General features: G+C 45.7%; 11 non-coding genes and 4 pseudogenes across 11 annotated transcripts; all 15 read right to left on the bottom strand.

Moving 5' to 3' along the window:
- Positions 1 to 298: 298 nt before the first annotated feature.
- LOC141178250 (U2 spliceosomal RNA) lies at positions 299 to 489 on the bottom strand. The gene has a single exon (XR_012254553.1). It is a non-coding gene; the product is annotated as a U2 spliceosomal RNA (small nuclear RNA).
- A 1,115-nt stretch (positions 490 to 1,604) lies between these two features.
- On the bottom strand, positions 1,605 to 1,795 carry LOC141178249 (U2 spliceosomal RNA). The gene has a single exon (XR_012254552.1). It is a non-coding gene; the product is annotated as a U2 spliceosomal RNA (small nuclear RNA).
- Positions 1,796 to 2,910: 1,115 nt separating this feature from the next.
- On the bottom strand, positions 2,911 to 3,101 carry LOC141178248 (U2 spliceosomal RNA). Its single transcript, XR_012254551.1, has one exon. It is a non-coding gene; the product is annotated as a U2 spliceosomal RNA (small nuclear RNA).
- A 1,115-nt stretch (positions 3,102 to 4,216) lies between these two features.
- LOC141178247 (U2 spliceosomal RNA) lies at positions 4,217 to 4,407 on the bottom strand. Its single transcript, XR_012254550.1, has one exon. It is a non-coding gene; the product is annotated as a U2 spliceosomal RNA (small nuclear RNA).
- A 1,115-nt stretch (positions 4,408 to 5,522) lies between these two features.
- Positions 5,523 to 5,751, bottom strand: LOC141177937 (U2 spliceosomal RNA; annotated as a pseudogene).
- A 760-nt stretch (positions 5,752 to 6,511) lies between these two features.
- Positions 6,512 to 6,603, bottom strand: LOC141178096 (U2 spliceosomal RNA; annotated as a pseudogene).
- A 1,115-nt stretch (positions 6,604 to 7,718) lies between these two features.
- On the bottom strand, positions 7,719 to 7,909 carry LOC141178246 (U2 spliceosomal RNA). The gene has a single exon (XR_012254549.1). It is a non-coding gene; the product is annotated as a U2 spliceosomal RNA (small nuclear RNA).
- A 1,115-nt stretch (positions 7,910 to 9,024) lies between these two features.
- LOC141178245 (U2 spliceosomal RNA) lies at positions 9,025 to 9,215 on the bottom strand. Its single transcript, XR_012254548.1, has one exon. It is a non-coding gene; the product is annotated as a U2 spliceosomal RNA (small nuclear RNA).
- Positions 9,216 to 10,330: 1,115 nt separating this feature from the next.
- Positions 10,331 to 10,521, bottom strand: LOC141178244 (U2 spliceosomal RNA). Its single transcript, XR_012254547.1, has one exon. It is a non-coding gene; the product is annotated as a U2 spliceosomal RNA (small nuclear RNA).
- A 1,115-nt stretch (positions 10,522 to 11,636) lies between these two features.
- Positions 11,637 to 11,827, bottom strand: LOC141178243 (U2 spliceosomal RNA). Its single transcript, XR_012254546.1, has one exon. It is a non-coding gene; the product is annotated as a U2 spliceosomal RNA (small nuclear RNA).
- Positions 11,828 to 12,939: 1,112 nt separating this feature from the next.
- On the bottom strand, positions 12,940 to 13,130 carry LOC141178240 (U2 spliceosomal RNA). Its single transcript, XR_012254544.1, has one exon. It is a non-coding gene; the product is annotated as a U2 spliceosomal RNA (small nuclear RNA).
- A 1,115-nt stretch (positions 13,131 to 14,245) lies between these two features.
- Positions 14,246 to 14,436, bottom strand: LOC141178239 (U2 spliceosomal RNA). Its single transcript, XR_012254543.1, has one exon. It is a non-coding gene; the product is annotated as a U2 spliceosomal RNA (small nuclear RNA).
- Positions 14,437 to 15,551: 1,115 nt separating this feature from the next.
- On the bottom strand, positions 15,552 to 15,727 carry LOC141177952 (U2 spliceosomal RNA; annotated as a pseudogene).
- A 794-nt stretch (positions 15,728 to 16,521) lies between these two features.
- Positions 16,522 to 16,613, bottom strand: LOC141178134 (U2 spliceosomal RNA; annotated as a pseudogene).
- A 1,115-nt stretch (positions 16,614 to 17,728) lies between these two features.
- Positions 17,729 to 17,919, bottom strand: LOC141177600 (U2 spliceosomal RNA). Its single transcript, XR_012254180.1, has one exon. It is a non-coding gene; the product is annotated as a U2 spliceosomal RNA (small nuclear RNA).
- Positions 17,920 to 18,509: the final 590 nt, after the last annotated feature.

Raw genomic sequence — 18,509 nt, 5'->3', positions numbered from 1 at the left:
TAGTTATTTAGGTGAAAGCTCCAAAATGCTTGCCTAATATGTCTGTTTATCCAAAAGGAAGTAAAAAGGGAGAGCTAGAAAGATAGCATTGCATCACATTACATGGCAATGCAATGCACAGTTGCTGAAGTTGAACCAAAATGAGCTTGTAATCTGGCTTCTGCAACTTTGAACATGAAAAATCCAATGAGGAGAAGAAAAGCAAAGCCAAAGAGTCCATCCCAAAATCCGACAAACAAGCAAAATGAACAAAAAACATTGAATTCAATTCTTTCTGATTTTAGAAACTGCATTAAAGAAGGGGTGCACCGGTCCTGGAGATACTGCAATACCAGGTCAATGCGTGGAGTGGACAGAGCAAGCTCTTTTTCCATCTCCCTGTTCTAAAAATCCATTTAATATATGGTCCCCAGATAGGGGACGTATCAGATATTAAACTGATAAGAACAGATACTACACTTGATCTTAGCCAAAAGGCCGAGAAGCGATAACCAGAATTGGTTTCAAACTACGGAGCCACCCAAGGATCCTGAAAAGTCCATTTGTGGAGATGAGCTCCTGGACTCCCGTTAAGAAGACATGTTGTCAACCTCTAGATCCCTTACATGCCTGCACTTTTCGGCTTGCTGCTGCTGCAATCCACGCGTTTTAGATCTGCATAACTCCACCTCTTTAAACACAGCACCTTCACCCCCTGCTGTTCCCACCCGCCTCAACACCGTTGGAAGGGAGGAGAACCAATTAAGGCGGGGGGTGGGGTGGAACGAGCAGCTGTCTACCCTTAGCAGGAGGGCTCCTGATTACATACCTCTCCTGCTGCTGCTGCTGCTGGCTGTCCAGCAGCAGACTGAAGGTGGCTGCTGCTGTGCACAGGTATATAAAGGCTCAGAGCCTATTATGACACGCGCAGCCAGCGTTCCATTGCCACATTCCATCTACTGCAGGCAGGATACCTGGCTGGCTGAATGTCGCTGAGAAGCTCACAGAGACCGCCATAAGCAACAGTTTAACAGAATGCCACAGACTAATCAACCAAACTTTTTGGGTTGGGTTCTCTTTTATAGTCTGCAGGCATTAAATGAAAGAAGTCAGTGTTCCAGCAGAAGGAGACAACGTTTCAGAAAAGGCATTGTAGCAAACCAAAAAAGAAATTTTAAGCGCAGCAGAGTAACCAGCGCACATACCTGTTAGCTCAGGTGAGTTTAAAAGGCTGCTGTTGATAACAAGGGCATTTGCTAAATAGATGGTGTGTGTGCAACAATATACTGAAAGGTCAATTATATTGTGCAGCTTATCTCACCACCTGTAGTTATTTAGGTGAAAGCTCCAAAATGCTTGCCTAATATGTCTGTTTATCCAAAAGGAAGTAAAAAGGGAGAGCTAGAAAGATAGCATTGCATCACATTACATGGCAATGCAATGCACAGTTGCTGAAGTTGAACCAAAATGAGCTTGTAATCTGGCTTCTGCAACTTTGAACATGAAAAATCCAATGAGGAGAAGAAAAGCAAAGCCAAAGAGTCCATCCCAAAATCCGACAAACAAGCAAAATGAACAAAAAACATTGAATTCAATTCTTTCTGATTTTAGAAACTGCATTAAAGAAGGGGTGCACCGGTCCTGGAGATACTGCAATACCAGGTCAATGCGTGGAGTGGACAGAGCAAGCTCTTTTTCCATCTCCCTGTTCTAAAAATCCATTTAATATATGGTCCCCAGATAGGGGACGTATCAGATATTAAACTGATAAGAACAGATACTACACTTGATCTTAGCCAAAAGGCCGAGAAGCGATAACCAGAATTGGTTTCAAACTACGGAGCCACCCAAGGATCCTGAAAAGTCCATTTGTGGAGATGAGCTCCTGGACTCCCGTTAAGAAGACATGTTGTCAACCTCTAGATCCCTTACATGCCTGCACTTTTCGGCTTGCTGCTGCTGCAATCCACGCGTTTTAGATCTGCATAACTCCACCTCTTTAAACACAGCACCTTCACCCCCTGCTGTTCCCACCCGCCTCAACACCGTTGGAAGGGAGGAGAACCAATTAAGGCGGGGGGTGGGGTGGAACGAGCAGCTGTCTACCCTTAGCAGGAGGGCTCCTGATTACATACCTCTCCTGCTGCTGCTGCTGCTGGCTGTCCAGCAGCAGACTGAAGGTGGCTGCTGCTGTGCACAGGTATATAAAGGCTCAGAGCCTATTATGACACGCGCAGCCAGCGTTCCATTGCCACATTCCATCTACTGCAGGCAGGATACCTGGCTGGCTGAATGTCGCTGAGAAGCTCACAGAGACCGCCATAAGCAACAGTTTAACAGAATGCCACAGACTAATCAACCAAACTTTTTGGGTTGGGTTCTCTTTTATAGTCTGCAGGCATTAAATGAAAGAAGTCAGTGTTCCAGCAGAAGGAGACAACGTTTCAGAAAAGGCATTGTAGCAAACCAAAAAAGAAATTTTAAGCGCAGCAGAGTAACCAGCGCACATACCTGTTAGCTCAGGTGAGTTTAAAAGGCTGCTGTTGATAACAAGGGCATTTGCTAAATAGATGGTGTGTGTGCAACAATATACTGAAAGGTCAATTATATTGTGCAGCTTATCTCACCACCTGTAGTTATTTAGGTGAAAGCTCCAAAATGCTTGCCTAATATGTCTGTTTATCCAAAAGGAAGTAAAAAGGGAGAGCTAGAAAGATAGCATTGCATCACATTACATGGCAATGCAATGCACAGTTGCTGAAGTTGAACCAAAATGAGCTTGTAATCTGGCTTCTGCAACTTTGAACATGAAAAATCCAATGAGGAGAAGAAAAGCAAAGCCAAAGAGTCCATCCCAAAATCCGACAAACAAGCAAAATGAACAAAAAACATTGAATTCAATTCTTTCTGATTTTAGAAACTGCATTAAAGAAGGGGTGCACCGGTCCTGGAGATACTGCAATACCAGGTCAATGCGTGGAGTGGACAGAGCAAGCTCTTTTTCCATCTCCCTGTTCTAAAAATCCATTTAATATATGGTCCCCAGATAGGGGACGTATCAGATATTAAACTGATAAGAACAGATACTACACTTGATCTTAGCCAAAAGGCCGAGAAGCGATAACCAGAATTGGTTTCAAACTACGGAGCCACCCAAGGATCCTGAAAAGTCCATTTGTGGAGATGAGCTCCTGGACTCCCGTTAAGAAGACATGTTGTCAACCTCTAGATCCCTTACATGCCTGCACTTTTCGGCTTGCTGCTGCTGCAATCCACGCGTTTTAGATCTGCATAACTCCACCTCTTTAAACACAGCACCTTCACCCCCTGCTGTTCCCACCCGCCTCAACACCGTTGGAAGGGAGGAGAACCAATTAAGGCGGGGGGTGGGGTGGAACGAGCAGCTGTCTACCCTTAGCAGGAGGGCTCCTGATTACATACCTCTCCTGCTGCTGCTGCTGCTGGCTGTCCAGCAGCAGACTGAAGGTGGCTGCTGCTGTGCACAGGTATATAAAGGCTCAGAGCCTATTATGACACGCGCAGCCAGCGTTCCATTGCCACATTCCATCTACTGCAGGCAGGATACCTGGCTGGCTGAATGTCGCTGAGAAGCTCACAGAGACCGCCATAAGCAACAGTTTAACAGAATGCCACAGACTAATCAACCAAACTTTTTGGGTTGGGTTCTCTTTTATAGTCTGCAGGCATTAAATGAAAGAAGTCAGTGTTCCAGCAGAAGGAGACAACGTTTCAGAAAAGGCATTGTAGCAAACCAAAAAAGAAATTTTAAGCGCAGCAGAGTAACCAGCGCACATACCTGTTAGCTCAGGTGAGTTTAAAAGGCTGCTGTTGATAACAAGGGCATTTGCTAAATAGATGGTGTGTGTGCAACAATATACTGAAAGGTCAATTATATTGTGCAGCTTATCTCACCACCTGTAGTTATTTAGGTGAAAGCTCCAAAATGCTTGCCTAATATGTCTGTTTATCCAAAAGGAAGTAAAAAGGGAGAGCTAGAAAGATAGCATTGCATCACATTACATGGCAATGCAATGCACAGTTGCTGAAGTTGAACCAAAATGAGCTTGTAATCTGGCTTCTGCAACTTTGAACATGAAAAATCCAATGAGGAGAAGAAAAGCAAAGCCAAAGAGTCCATCCCAAAATCCGACAAACAAGCAAAATGAACAAAAAACATTGAATTCAATTCTTTCTGATTTTAGAAACTGCATTAAAGAAGGGGTGCACCGGTCCTGGAGATACTGCAATACCAGGTCAATGCGTGGAGTGGACAGAGCAAGCTCTTTTTCCATCTCCCTGTTCTAAAAATCCATTTAATATATGGTCCCCAGATAGGGGACGTATCAGATATTAAACTGATAAGAACAGATACTACACTTGATCTTAGCCAAAAGGCCGAGAAGCGATAACCAGAATTGGTTTCAAACTACGGAGCCACCCAAGGATCCTGAAAAGTCCATTTGTGGAGATGAGCTCCTGGACTCCCGTTAAGAAGACATGTTGTCAACCTCTAGATCCCTTACATGCCTGCACTTTTCGGCTTGCTGCTGCTGCAATCCACGCGTTTTAGATCTGCATAACTCCACCTCTTTAAACACAGCACCTTCACCCCCTGCTGTTCCCACCCGCCTCAACACCGTTGGAAGGGAGGAGAACCAATTAAGGCGGGGGGTGGGGTGGAACGAGCAGCTGTCTACCCTTAGCAGGAGGGCTCCTGATTACATACCTCTCCTGCTGCTGCTGCTGCTGGCTGTCCAGCAGCAGACTGAAGGTGGCTGCTGCTGTGCACAGGTATATAAAGGCTCAGAGCCTATTATGACACGCGCAGCCAGCGTTCCATTGCCACATTCCATCTACTGCAGGCAGGATACCTGGCTGGCTGAATGTCGCTGAGAAGCTCACAGAGACCGCCATAAGCAACAGTTTAACAGAATGCCACAGACTAATCAACCAAACTTTTTGGGTTGGGTTCTCTTTTATAGTCTGCAGGCATTAAATGAAAGAAGTCAGTGTTCCAGCAGAAGGAGACAACGTTTCAGAAAAGGCATTGTAGCAAACCAAAAAAGAAATTTTAAGCGCAGCAGAGTAACCAGCGCACATACCTGTTAGCTCAGGTGAGTTTAAAAGGCTGCTGTTGATAACAAGGGCATTTGCTAAATAGATGGTGTGTGTGCAACAATATACTGAAAGGTCAATTATATTGTGCAGCTTATCTCACCACCTGTAGTTATTTAGGTGAAAGCTCCAAAATGCTTGCCTAATATGTCTGTTTATCCAAAAGGAAGTAAAAAGGGAGAGCTAGAAAGATAGCATTGCATCACATTACATGGCAATGCAATGCACAGTTGCTGAAGTTGAACCAAAATGAGCTTGTAATCTGGCTTCTGCAACTTTGAACATGAAAAATCCAATGAGGAGAAGAAAAGCAAAGCCAAAGAGTCCATCCCAAAATCCGACAAACAAGCAAAATGAACAAAAAACATTGAATTCAATTCTTTCTGATTTTAGAAACTGCATTAAAGAAGGGGTGCACCGGTCCTGGAGATACTGCAATACCAGGTCAATGCGTGGAGTGGACAGAGCAAGCTCTTTTTCCATCTCCCTGTTCTAAAAATCCATTTAATATATGGTCCCCAGATAGGGGACGTATCAGATATTAAACTGATAAGAACAGATTTTTTTTTTTTTTTTTTTCTTTTTTTTTTTTTTAGCCCGAATTCGTGTACAAAACCCGAGTGCGCTTAAAAAAGTGACAAGTGCCACAAAAAAAGTGCACTAGGATGCTGGTCTTCTTGAAACCCTCTCCAAAAGGAGAAGGGTCCCCCAAACCATTCCCCGTCCCTCCGAGCCAAAAGGCCACAGCGAGGAACAGGGACAAAAAGCCACCTCCAGCCGAAGCCAGAGGCGACCCAATCTTACCCCCAGCACCTGCCCGAGTTCTCACCCGAGCAAGGCACTGGGAGCCAAAGACTGTGCTCCCCTCCCGGAAGAGGGGAGCCAACAACGCTCTCCTCCCGAAAGAGGAGAGCCAGGGGGGTTCAGGGGGGAGCGGAACCTGATGGCCACACACTCCCCCCCTAGACCTGCCAAGAGAGGAACCCGTAAGGGAACCGCATCCCGACAAAATCCTAGTAGGACGTGACACACGTGAATAAGTGGACACACAGTGACAAAGAAATTAAATAAATAGTGAAGGTTTCACAGTATAATACTGCCCGGACCTTCGACCGGGAATTGAAAAATTCCCCATCCTAAGGCCAGAAGGCCCGGAATAAGGGTGTGTGCGAAGAAAGAAAATTTGAAGTGCTTGTGCAAATGTGCCATAAACTCAAGTGGGGTTCCCAATCCCAGTGAGTTAAGGCACCCCAGGGTCACCACTCCTGGGGCACTTCACACTTCGGGCTTTCGATCTTCCCCGGCCCAATGGCGTCGATCCTGGGGGGCCATGCTTTCCACCAGATGACTATATTAGCCACCTGGCGTACTAACAAGCGCCTAAACCCCAGTGTGCATAATGTATCAATCTACTAGGGCGGCCAACATCCAAAACCGCCTTTTCAAAAGATACTACACTTGATCTTAGCCAAAAGGCCGAGAAGCGATAACCAGAATTGGTTTCAAACTACGGAGCCACCCAAGGATCCTGAAAAGTCCATTTGTGGAGATGAGCTCCTGGACTCCCGTTAAGAAGACATGTTGTCAACCTCTAGATCCCTTACATGCCTGCACTTTTCGGCTTGCTGCTGCTGCAATCCACGCGTTTTAGATCTGCATAACTCCACCTCTTTAAACACAGCACCTTCACCCCCTGCTGTTCCCACCCGCCTCAACACCGTTGGAAGGGAGGAGAACCAATTAAGGCGGGGGGTGGGGTGGAACGAGCAGCTGTCTACCCTTAGCAGGAGGGCTCCTGATTACATACCTCTCCTGCTGCTGCTGCTGCTGGCTGTCCAGCAGCAGACTGAAGGTGGCTGCTGCTGTGCACAGGTATATAAAGGCTCAGAGCCTATTATGACACGCGCAGCCAGCGTTCCATTGCCACATTCCATCTACTGCAGGCAGGATACCTGGCTGGCTGAATGTCGCTGAGAAGCTCACAGAGACCGCCATAAGCAACAGTTTAACAGAATGCCACAGACTAATCAACCAAACTTTTTGGGTTGGGTTCTCTTTTATAGTCTGCAGGCATTAAATGAAAGAAGTCAGTGTTCCAGCAGAAGGAGACAACGTTTCAGAAAAGGCATTGTAGCAAACCAAAAAAGAAATTTTAAGCGCAGCAGAGTAACCAGCGCACATACCTGTTAGCTCAGGTGAGTTTAAAAGGCTGCTGTTGATAACAAGGGCATTTGCTAAATAGATGGTGTGTGTGCAACAATATACTGAAAGGTCAATTATATTGTGCAGCTTATCTCACCACCTGTAGTTATTTAGGTGAAAGCTCCAAAATGCTTGCCTAATATGTCTGTTTATCCAAAAGGAAGTAAAAAGGGAGAGCTAGAAAGATAGCATTGCATCACATTACATGGCAATGCAATGCACAGTTGCTGAAGTTGAACCAAAATGAGCTTGTAATCTGGCTTCTGCAACTTTGAACATGAAAAATCCAATGAGGAGAAGAAAAGCAAAGCCAAAGAGTCCATCCCAAAATCCGACAAACAAGCAAAATGAACAAAAAACATTGAATTCAATTCTTTCTGATTTTAGAAACTGCATTAAAGAAGGGGTGCACCGGTCCTGGAGATACTGCAATACCAGGTCAATGCGTGGAGTGGACAGAGCAAGCTCTTTTTCCATCTCCCTGTTCTAAAAATCCATTTAATATATGGTCCCCAGATAGGGGACGTATCAGATATTAAACTGATAAGAACAGATACTACACTTGATCTTAGCCAAAAGGCCGAGAAGCGATAACCAGAATTGGTTTCAAACTACGGAGCCACCCAAGGATCCTGAAAAGTCCATTTGTGGAGATGAGCTCCTGGACTCCCGTTAAGAAGACATGTTGTCAACCTCTAGATCCCGTACATGCCTGCACTTTTCGGCTTGCTGCTGCTGCAATCCACGCGTTTTAGATCTGCATAACTCCACCTCTTTAAACACAGCACCTTCACCCCCTACTGTTCCCACCCGCCTCAACACCGATGGAAGAGAGGAGAACCAATTAAGGCGGGGGGTGGGGTGGAACGAGCAGCTGTCTACCCTTAGCAGGAGGGCTCCTGATTACATACCTCTCCTGCTGCTGCTGCTGCTGGCTGTCCAGCAGCAGACTGAAGGTGGCTGCTGCTGTGCACAGGTATATAAAGGCTCAGAGCCTATTATGACACGCGCAGCCAGCGTTCCATTGCCACATTCCATCTACTGCAGGCAGGATACCTGGCTGGCTGAATGTCGCTGAGAAGCTCACAGAGACCGCCATAAGCAACAGTTTAACAGAATGCCACAGACTAATCAACCAAACTTTTTGGGTTGGGTTCTCTTTTATAGTCTGCAGGCATTAAATGAAAGAAGTCAGTGTTCCAGCAGAAGGAGACAACGTTTCAGAAAAGGCATTGTAGCAAACCAAAAAAGAAATTTTAAGCGCAGCAGAGTAACCAGCGCACATACCTGTTAGCTCAGGTGAGTTTAAATGGCTGCTGTTGATAACAAGGGCATTTGCTAAATAGATGGTGTGTGTGCAACAATATACTGAAAGGTCAATTATATTGTGCAGCTTATCTCACCACCTGTAGTTATTTAGGTGAAAGCTCCAAAATGCTTGCCTAATATGTCTGTTTATCCAAAAGGAAGTAAAAATGGAGAGCTAGAAAGATAGCATTGCATCACATTACATGGCAATGCAATGCACAGTTGCTGAAGTTGAACCAAAATGAGCTTGTAATCTGGCTTCTGCAACTTTGAACATGAAAAATCCAATGAGGAGAAGAAAAGCAAAGCCAAAGAGTCCATCCCAAAATCCGACAAACAAGCAAAATGAACAAAAAACATTGAATTCAATTCTTTCTGATTTTAGAAACTGCATTAAAGAAGGGGTGCACCGGTCCTGGAGATACTGCAATACCAGGTCAATGCGTGGAGTGGACAGAGCAAGCTCTTTTTCCATCTCCCTGTTCTAAAAATCCATTTAATATATGGTCCCCAGATAGGGGACGTATCAGATATTAAACTGATAAGAACAGATACTACACTTGATCTTAGCCAAAAGGCCGAGAAGCGATAACCAGAATTGGTTTCAAACTACGGAGCCACCCAAGGATCCTGAAAAGTCCATTTGTGGAGATGAGCTCCTGGACTCCCGTTAAGAAGACATGTTGTCAACCTCTAGATCCCTTACATGCCTGCACTTTTCGGCTTGCTGCTGCTGCAATCCACGCGTTTTAGATCTGCATAACTCCACCTCTTTAAACACAGCACCTTCACCCCCTGCTGTTCCCACCCGCCTCAACACCGTTGGAAGGGAGGAGAACCAATTAAGGCGGGGGGTGGGGTGGAACGAGCAGCTGTCTACCCTTAGCAGGAGGGCTCCTGATTACATACCTCTCCTGCTGCTGCTGCTGCTGGCTGTCCAGCAGCAGACTGAAGGTGGCTGCTGCTGTGCACAGGTATATAAAGGCTCAGAGCCTATTATGACACGCGCAGCCAGCGTTCCATTGCCACATTCCATCTACTGCAGGCAGGATACCTGGCTGGCTGAATGTCGCTGAGAAGCTCACAGAGACCGCCATAAGCAACAGTTTAACAGAATGCCACAGACTAATCAACCAAACTTTTTGGGTTGGGTTCTCTTTTATAGTCTGCAGGCATTAAATGAAAGAAGTCAGTGTTCCAGCAGAAGGAGACAACGTTTCAGAAAAGGCATTGTAGCAAACCAAAAAAGAAATTTTAAGCGCAGCAGAGTAACCAGCGCACATACCTGTTAGCTCAGGTGAGTTTAAAAGGCTGCTGTTGATAACAAGGGCATTTGCTAAATAGATGGTGTGTGTGCAACAATATACTGAAAGGTCAATTATATTGTGCAGCTTATCTCACCACCTGTAGTTATTTAGGTGAAAGCTCCAAAATGCTTGCCTAATATGTCTGTTTATCCAAAAGGAAGTAAAAAGGGAGAGCTAGAAAGATAGCATTGCATCACATTACATGGCAATGCAATGCACAGTTGCTGAAGTTGAACCAAAATGAGCTTGTAATCTGGCTTCTGCAACTTTGAACATGAAAAATCCAATGAGGAGAAGAAAAGCAAAGCCAAAGAGTCCATCCCAAAATCCGACAAACAAGCAAAATGAACAAAAAACATTGAATTCAATTCTTTCTGATTTTAGAAACTGCATTAAAGAAGGGGTGCACCGGTCCTGGAGATACTGCAATACCAGGTCAATGCGTGGAGTGGACAGAGCAAGCTCTTTTTCCATCTCCCTGTTCTAAAAATCCATTTAATATATGGTCCCCAGATAGGGGACGTATCAGATATTAAACTGATAAGAACAGATACTACACTTGATCTTAGCCAAAAGGCCGAGAAGCGATAACCAGAATTGGTTTCAAACTACGGAGCCACCCAAGGATCCTGAAAAGTCCATTTGTGGAGATGAGCTCCTGGACTCCCGTTAAGAAGACATGTTGTCAACCTCTAGATCCCTTACATGCCTGCACTTTTCGGCTTGCTGCTGCTGCAATCCACGCGTTTTAGATCTGCATAACTCCACCTCTTTAAACACAGCACCTTCACCCCCTGCTGTTCCCACCCGCCTCAACACCGTTGGAAGGGAGGAGAACCAATTAAGGCGGGGGGTGGGGTGGAACGAGCAGCTGTCTACCCTTAGCAGGAGGGCTCCTGATTACATACCTCTCCTGCTGCTGCTGCTGCTGGCTGTCCAGCAGCAGACTGAAGGTGGCTGCTGCTGTGCACAGGTATATAAAGGCTCAGAGCCTATTATGACACGCGCAGCCAGCGTTCCATTGCCACATTCCATCTACTGCAGGCAGGATACCTGGCTGGCTGAATGTCGCTGAGAAGCTCACAGAGACCGCCATAAGCAACAGTTTAACAGAATGCCACAGACTAATCAACCAAACTTTTTGGGTTGGGTTCTCTTTTATAGTCTGCAGGCATTAAATGAAAGAAGTCAGTGTTCCAGCAGAAGGAGACAACGTTTCAGAAAAGGCATTGTAGCAAACCAAAAAAGAAATTTTAAGCGCAGCAGAGTAACCAGCGCACATACCTGTTAGCTCAGGTGAGTTTAAAAGGCTGCTGTTGATAACAAGGGCATTTGCTAAATAGATGGTGTGTGTGCAACAATATACTGAAAGGTCAATTATATTGTGCAGCTTATCTCACCACCTGTAGTTATTTAGGTGAAAGCTCCAAAATGCTTGCCTAATATGTCTGTTTATCCAAAAGGAAGTAAAAAGGGAGAGCTAGAAAGATAGCATTGCATCACATTACATGGCAATGCAATGCACAGTTGCTGAAGTTGAACCAAAATGAGCTTGTAATCTGGCTTCTGCAACTTTGAACATGAAAAATCCAATGAGGAGAAGAAAAGCAAAGCCAAAGAGTCCATCCCAAAATCCGACAAACAAGCAAAATGAACAAAAAACATTGAATTCAATTCTTTCTGATTTTAGAAACTGCATTAAAGAAGGGGTGCACCGGTCCTGGAGATACTGCAATACCAGGTCAATGCGTGGAGTGGACAGAGCAAGCTCTTTTTCCATCTCCCTGTTCTAAAAATCCATTTAATATATGGTCCCCAGATAGGGGACGTATCAGATATTAAACTGATAAGAACAGATACTACACTTGATCTTAGCCAAAAGGCCGAGAAGCGATAACCAGAATTGGTTTCAAACTACGGAGCCACCCAAGGATCCTGAAAAGTCCATTTGTGGAGATGAGCTCCTGGACTCCCGTTAAGAAGACATGTTGTCAACCTCTAGATCCCTTACATGCCTGCACTTTTCGGCTTGCTGCTGCTGCAATCCACGCGTTTTAGATCTGCATAACTCCACCTCTTTAAACACAGCACCTTCACCCCCTGCTGTTCCCACCCGCCTCAACACCGTTGGAAGGGAGGAGAACCAATTAAGGCGGGGGGTGGGGTGGAACGAGAAGCTGTCTACCCTTAGCAGGAGGGCTCCTGATTACATACCTCTCCTGCTGCTGCTGCTGGCTGTCCAGCAGCAGACTGAAGGTGGCTGCTGCTGTGCACAGGTATATAAAGGCTCAGAGCCTATTATGACACGCGCAGCCAGCGTTCCATTGCCACATTCCATCTACTGCAGGCAGGATACCTGGCTGGCTGAATGTCGCTGAGAAGCTCACAGAGACCGCCATAAGCAACAGTTTAACAGAATGCCACAGACTAATCAACCAAACTTTTTGGGTTGGGTTCTCTTTTATAGTCTGCAGGCATTAAATGAAAGAAGTCAGTGTTCCAGCAGAAGGAGACAACGTTTCAGAAAAGGCATTGTAGCAAACCAAAAAAGAAATTTTAAGCGCAGCAGAGTAACCAGCGCACATACCTGTTAGCTCAGGTGAGTTTAAAAGGCTGCTGTTGATAACAAGGGCATTTGCTAAATAGATGGTGTGTGTGCAACAATATACTGAAAGGTCAATTATATTGTGCAGCTTATCTCACCACCTGTAGTTATTTAGGTGAAAGCTCCAAAATGCTTGCCTAATATGTCTGTTTATCCAAAAGGAAGTAAAAAGGGAGAGCTAGAAAGATAGCATTGCATCACATTACATGGCAATGCAATGCACAGTTGCTGAAGTTGAACCAAAATGAGCTTGTAATCTGGCTTCTGCAACTTTGAACATGAAAAATCCAATGAGGAGAAGAAAAGCAAAGCCAAAGAGTCCATCCCAAAATCCGACAAACAAGCAAAATGAACAAAAAACATTGAATTCAATTCTTTCTGATTTTAGAAACTGCATTAAAGAAGGGGTGCACCGGTCCTGGAGATACTGCAATACCAGGTCAATGCGTGGAGTGGACAGAGCAAGCTCTTTTTCCATCTCCCTGTTCTAAAAATCCATTTAATATATGGTCCCCAGATAGGGGACGTATCAGATATTAAACTGATAAGAACAGATACTACACTTGATCTTAGCCAAAAGGCCGAGAAGCGATAACCAGAATTGGTTTCAAACTACGGAGCCACCCAAGGATCCTGAAAAGTCCATTTGTGGAGATGAGCTCCTGGACTCCCGTTAAGAAGACATGTTGTCAACCTCTAGATCCCTTACATGCCTGCACTTTTCGGCTTGCTGCTGCTGCAATCCACGCGTTTTAGATCTGCATAACTCCACCTCTTTAAACACAGCACCTTCACCCCCTGCTGTTCCCACCCGCCTCAACACCGTTGGAAGGGAGGAGAACCAATTAAGGCGGGGGGTGGGGTGGAACGAGCAGCTGTCTACCCTTAGCAGGAGGGCTCCTGATTACATACCTCTCCTGCTGCTGCTGCTGCTGGCTGTCCAGCAGCAGACTGAAGGTGGCTGCTGCTGTGCACAGGTAAATAAAGGCTCAGAGCCTATTATGACACGCGCAGCCAGCGTTCCATTGCCACATTCCATCTACTGCAGGCAGGATACCTGGCTGGCTGAATGTCGCTGAGAAGCTCACAGAGACCGCCATAAGCAACAGTTTAACAGAATGCCACAGACTAATCAACCAAACTTTTTGGGTTGGGTTCTCTTTTATAGTCTGCAGGCATTAAATGAAAGAAGTCAGCGTTCCAGCAGAAGGAGACAACGTTTCAGAAAAGGCATTGTAGCAAACCAAAAAAGAAATTTTAAGCGCAGCAGAGTAACCAGCGCACATACCTGTTAGCTCAGGTGAGTTTAAAAGGCTGCTGTTGATAACAAGGGCATTTGCTAAATAGATGGTGTGTGTGCAACAATATACTGAAAGGTCAATTATATTGTGCAGCTTATCTCACCACCTGTAGTTATTTAGGTGAAAGCTCCAAAATGCTTGCCTAATATGTCTGTTTATCCAAAAGGAAGTAAAAAGGGAGAGCTAGAAAGATAGCATTGCATCACATTACATGGCAATGCAATGCACAGTTGCTGAAGTTGAACCAAAATGAGCTTGTAATCTGGCTTCTGCAACTTTGAACATGAAAAATCCAATGAGGAGAAGAAAAGCAAAGCCAAAGAGTCCATCCCAAAATCCGACAAACAAGCAAAATGAACAAAAAACATTGAATTCAATTCTTTCTGATTTTAGAAACTGCATTAAAGAAGGGGTGCACCGGTCCTGGAGATACTGCAATACCAGGTCAATGCGTGGAGTGGACAGAGCAAGCTCTTTTTCCATCTCCCTGTTCTAAAAATCCATTTAATATATGGTCCCCAGATAGGGGACGTATCAGATATTAAACTGATAAGAACAGATACTACACTTGATCTTAGCCAAAAGGCCGAGAAGCGATAACCAGAATTGGTTTCAAACTACGGAGCCACCCAAGGATCCTGAAAAGTCCATTTGTGGAGATGAGCTCCTGGACTCCCGTTAAGAAGACATGTTGTCAACCTCTAGATCCCTTACATGCCTGCACTTTTCGGCTTGCTGCTGCTGCAATCCACGCGTTTTAGATCTGCATAACTCCACCTCTTTAAACACAGCACCTTCACCCCCTGCTGTTCCCACCCGCCTCAACACCGTTGGAAGGGAGGAGAACCAATTAAGGCGGGGGGTGGGGTGGAACGAGCAGCTGTCTACCCTTAGCAGGAGGGCTCCTGATTACATACCTCTCCTGCTGCTGCTGCTGCTGGCTGTCCAGCAGCAGACTGAAGGTGGCTGCTGCTGTGCACAGGTATATAAAGGCTCAGAGCCTATTATGACACGCGCAGCCAGCGTTCCATTGCCACATTCCATCTACTGCAGGCAGGATACCTGGCTGGCTGAATGTCGCTGAGAAGCTCACAGAGACCGCCATAAGCAACAGTTTAACAGAATGCCACAGACTAATCAACCAAACTTTTTGGGTTGGGTTCTCTTTTATAGTCTGCAGGCATTAAATGAAAGAAGTCAGTGTTCCAGCAGAAGGAGACAACGTTTCAGAAAAGGCATTGTAGCAAACCAAAAAAGAAATTTTAAGCGCAGCAGAGTAACCAGCGCACATACCTGTTAGCTCAGGTGAGTTTAAAAGGCTGCTGTTGATAACAAGGGCATTTGCTAAATAGATGGTGTGTGTGCAACAATATACTGAAAGGTCAATTATATTGTGCAGCTTATCTCACCACCTGTAGTTATTTAGGTGAAAGCTCCAAAATGCTTGCCTAATATGTCTGTTTATCCAAAAGGAAGTAAAAAGGGAGAGCTAGAAAGATAGCATTGCATCACATTACATGGCAATGCAATGCACAGTTGCTGAAGTTGAACCAAAATGAGCTTGTAATCTGGCTTCTGCAACTTTGAACATGAAAAATCCAATGAGGAGAAGAAAAGCAAAGCCAAAGAGTCCATCCCAAAATCCGACAAACAAGCAAAATGAACAAAAAACATTGAATTCAATTCTTTCTGATTTTAGAAACTGCATTAAAGAAGGGGTGCACCGGTCCTGGAGATACTGCAATACCAGGTCAATGCGTGGAGTGGACAGAGCAAGCTCTTTTTCCATCTCCCTGTTCTAAAAATCCATTTAATGTATGGTCCCCAGATAGGGGACGTATCAGATATTAAACTGATAAGAACAGATTTTTTTTTTTTGAAAGCCCGAATTCGTGTACAAAACCCGAGTGCGCTTAAAAAAGTGACAAGTGCCACAAAAAAAGTGCACTAGGATGCTGGTCTTCTTGAAACCCTCTCCAAAAGGAGAAGGGTCCCCCAAACCATTCCCCGTCCCTCCGAGCCAAAAGGCCACAGCGAGGAACAGGGACAAAAAGCCACCTCCAGCCGAAGCCAGAGGCGACCCAATCTTACCCCCAGCACCTGCCCGAGTTCTCACCCGAGCAAGGCACTGGGAGCCAAAGACTGTGCTCCCCTCCCGGAAGAGGGGAGCCAACAACGCTCTCCTCCCGAAAGAAGAGAGCCAGGGGGGTTCAGGGGGGAGCGGAACCTGATGGCCACACACTCCCCCCCTAGACCTGCCAAGAGAGGAACCCGTAAGGGAACCGCATCCCGACAAAATCCTAGTAGGACGTGACACACGTGAATAAGTGGACACACAGTGACAAAGAAATTAAATAAATAGTGAAGGTTTCACAGTATAATACTGCCCGGACCTTCGACCGGGAATTGAAAAATTCCCCATCCTAAGGCCAGAAGGCCCGGAATAAGGGTGTGTGCGAAGAAAGAAAATTTGAAGTGCTTGTGCAAATGTGCCATAAACTCAAGTGGGGTTCCCAATCCCAGTGAGTTAAGGCACCCCAGGGTCACCACTCCTGGGGCACTTCACACTTCGGGCTTTCGATCTTTCCCGGCCCAATGGCGTCGATCCTGGGGGGCCATGCTTTCCACCAGATGACTATATTAGCCACCTGGCGTACTAACAAGCGCCTAAACCCCAGTGTGCATAATGTATCAATCTACTAGGGCGGCCAACATCCAAAACCGCCTTTTCGAAAGATACTACACTTGATCTTAGCCAAAAGGCCGAGAAGCGATAACCAGAATTGGTTTCAAACTACGGAGCCACCCAAGGATCCTGAAAAGTCCATTTGTGGAGATGAGCTCCTGGACTCCCGTTAAGAAGACATGTTGTCAACCTCTAGATCCCTTACATGCCTGCACTTTTCGGCTTGCTGCTGCTGCAATCCACGCGTTTTAGATCTGCATAACTCCACCTCTTTAAACACAGCACCTTCACCCCCTGCTGTTCCCACCCGCCTCAACACCGTTGGAAGGGAGGAGAACCAATTAAGGCGGGGGGTGGGGTGGAACGAGCAGCTGTCTACCCTTAGCAGGAGGGCTCCTGATTACATACCTCTCCTGCTGCTGCTGCTGCTGGCTGTCCAGCAGCAGACTGAAGGTGGCTGCTGCTGTGCACAGGTATATAAAGGCTCAGAGCCTATTATGACACGCGCAGCCAGCGTTCCATTGCCACATTCCATCTACTGCAGGCAGGATACCTGGCTGGCTGAATGTCGCTGAGAAGCTCACAGAGACCGCCATAAGCAACAGTTTAACAGAATGCCACAGACTAATCAACCAAACTTTTTGGGTTGGGTTCTCTTTTATAGTCTGCAGGCATTAAATGAAAGAAGTCAGTGTTCCAGCAGAAGGAGACAACGTTTCAGAAAAGGCATTGTAGCAAACCAAAAAAGAAATTTTAAGCGCAGCAGAGTAACCAGCGCACATACCTGTTAGCTCAGGTGAGTTTAAAAGGCTGCTGTTGATAACAAGGGCATTTGCTAAATAGATGGTGTGTGTGCAACAATATACTGAAAGGTCAATTATATTGTGCAGCTTATCTCACCACCTGTAGTTATTTAGGTGAAAGCTCCAAAATGCTTGCCTAATATGTCTGTTTATCCAAAAGGAAGTAAAAAGGGAGAGCTAGAAAGATAGCATTGCATCACATTACATGGCAATGCAATGCACAGTTGCTGAAGTTGAACCAAAATGAGCTTGTAATCTGGCTTCTGCAACTTTGAACATGAAAAATCCAATGAGGAGAAGAAAAGCAAAGCCAAAGAGTCCATCCCAAAATCCGACAAACAAGCAAAATGAACAAAAAACATTGAATTCAATTCTTTCTGATTTTAGAAACTGCATTAAAGAAGGGGTGCACCGGTCCTGGAGATACTGCAATACCAGGTCAATGCGTGGAGTGGACAGAGAAAGCTCTTTTTCCATCTCCCTGTTCTAAAAATCCATTTAATATATGGTCCCCAGATAGGGGACGTATCAGATATTAAACTGATAAGAACAGATACTACACTTGATCTTAGCCAAAAGGCCGAGAAGCGATAACCAGAATTGGTTTCAAACTACGGAGCCACCCAAGGATCCTGAAAAGTCCATTTGTGGAGATGAGCTCCTGGACTCCCGTTAAGAAGACATGTTGTCAACCTCTAGATCCCTTACATGCCTGCACTTTTCGGCTTGCTGCTGCTGCAATCCACGCGTTTTAGATCTGCATAACTCCACCTCTTTAAACACAGCACCTTCACCCCCTGCTGTTCCCACCCGCCTCAACACCGTTGGAAGGGAGGAGAACCAATTAAGGCGGGGGGTGGGGTGGAACGAGCAGCTGTCTACCCTTAGCAGGAGGGCTCCTGATTACATACCTCTCCTGCTGCTGCTGCTGCTGGCTGTCCAGCAGCAGACTGAAGGTGGCTGCTGCTGTGCACAGGTATATAAAGGCTCAGAGCCTATTATGACACGCGCAGCCAGCGTTCCATTGCCACATTCCATCTACTGCAGGCAGGATACCTGGCTGGCTGAATGTCGCTGAGAAGCTCACAGAGACCGCCATAAGCAACAGTTTAACAGAATGCCACAGACTAATCAACCAAACTTTTTGGGTTGGGTTCTCTTTTATAGTCTGCAGGCATTAAA

The sequence above is a fragment of the Phyllobates terribilis genome, unplaced genomic scaffold (genome assembly GCF_046119375.1).
Source record: "Phyllobates terribilis strain yellow unplaced genomic scaffold, ASM4611937v1 Scaffold_27__1_contigs__length_16484149, whole genome shotgun sequence".
Lineage (NCBI taxonomy): Eukaryota > Metazoa > Chordata > Amphibia > Anura > Dendrobatidae > Phyllobates > Phyllobates terribilis.
Note: the sequence above shows the minus strand (reverse complement) of the source record. Positions and strands in the feature narration are given on the sequence as shown.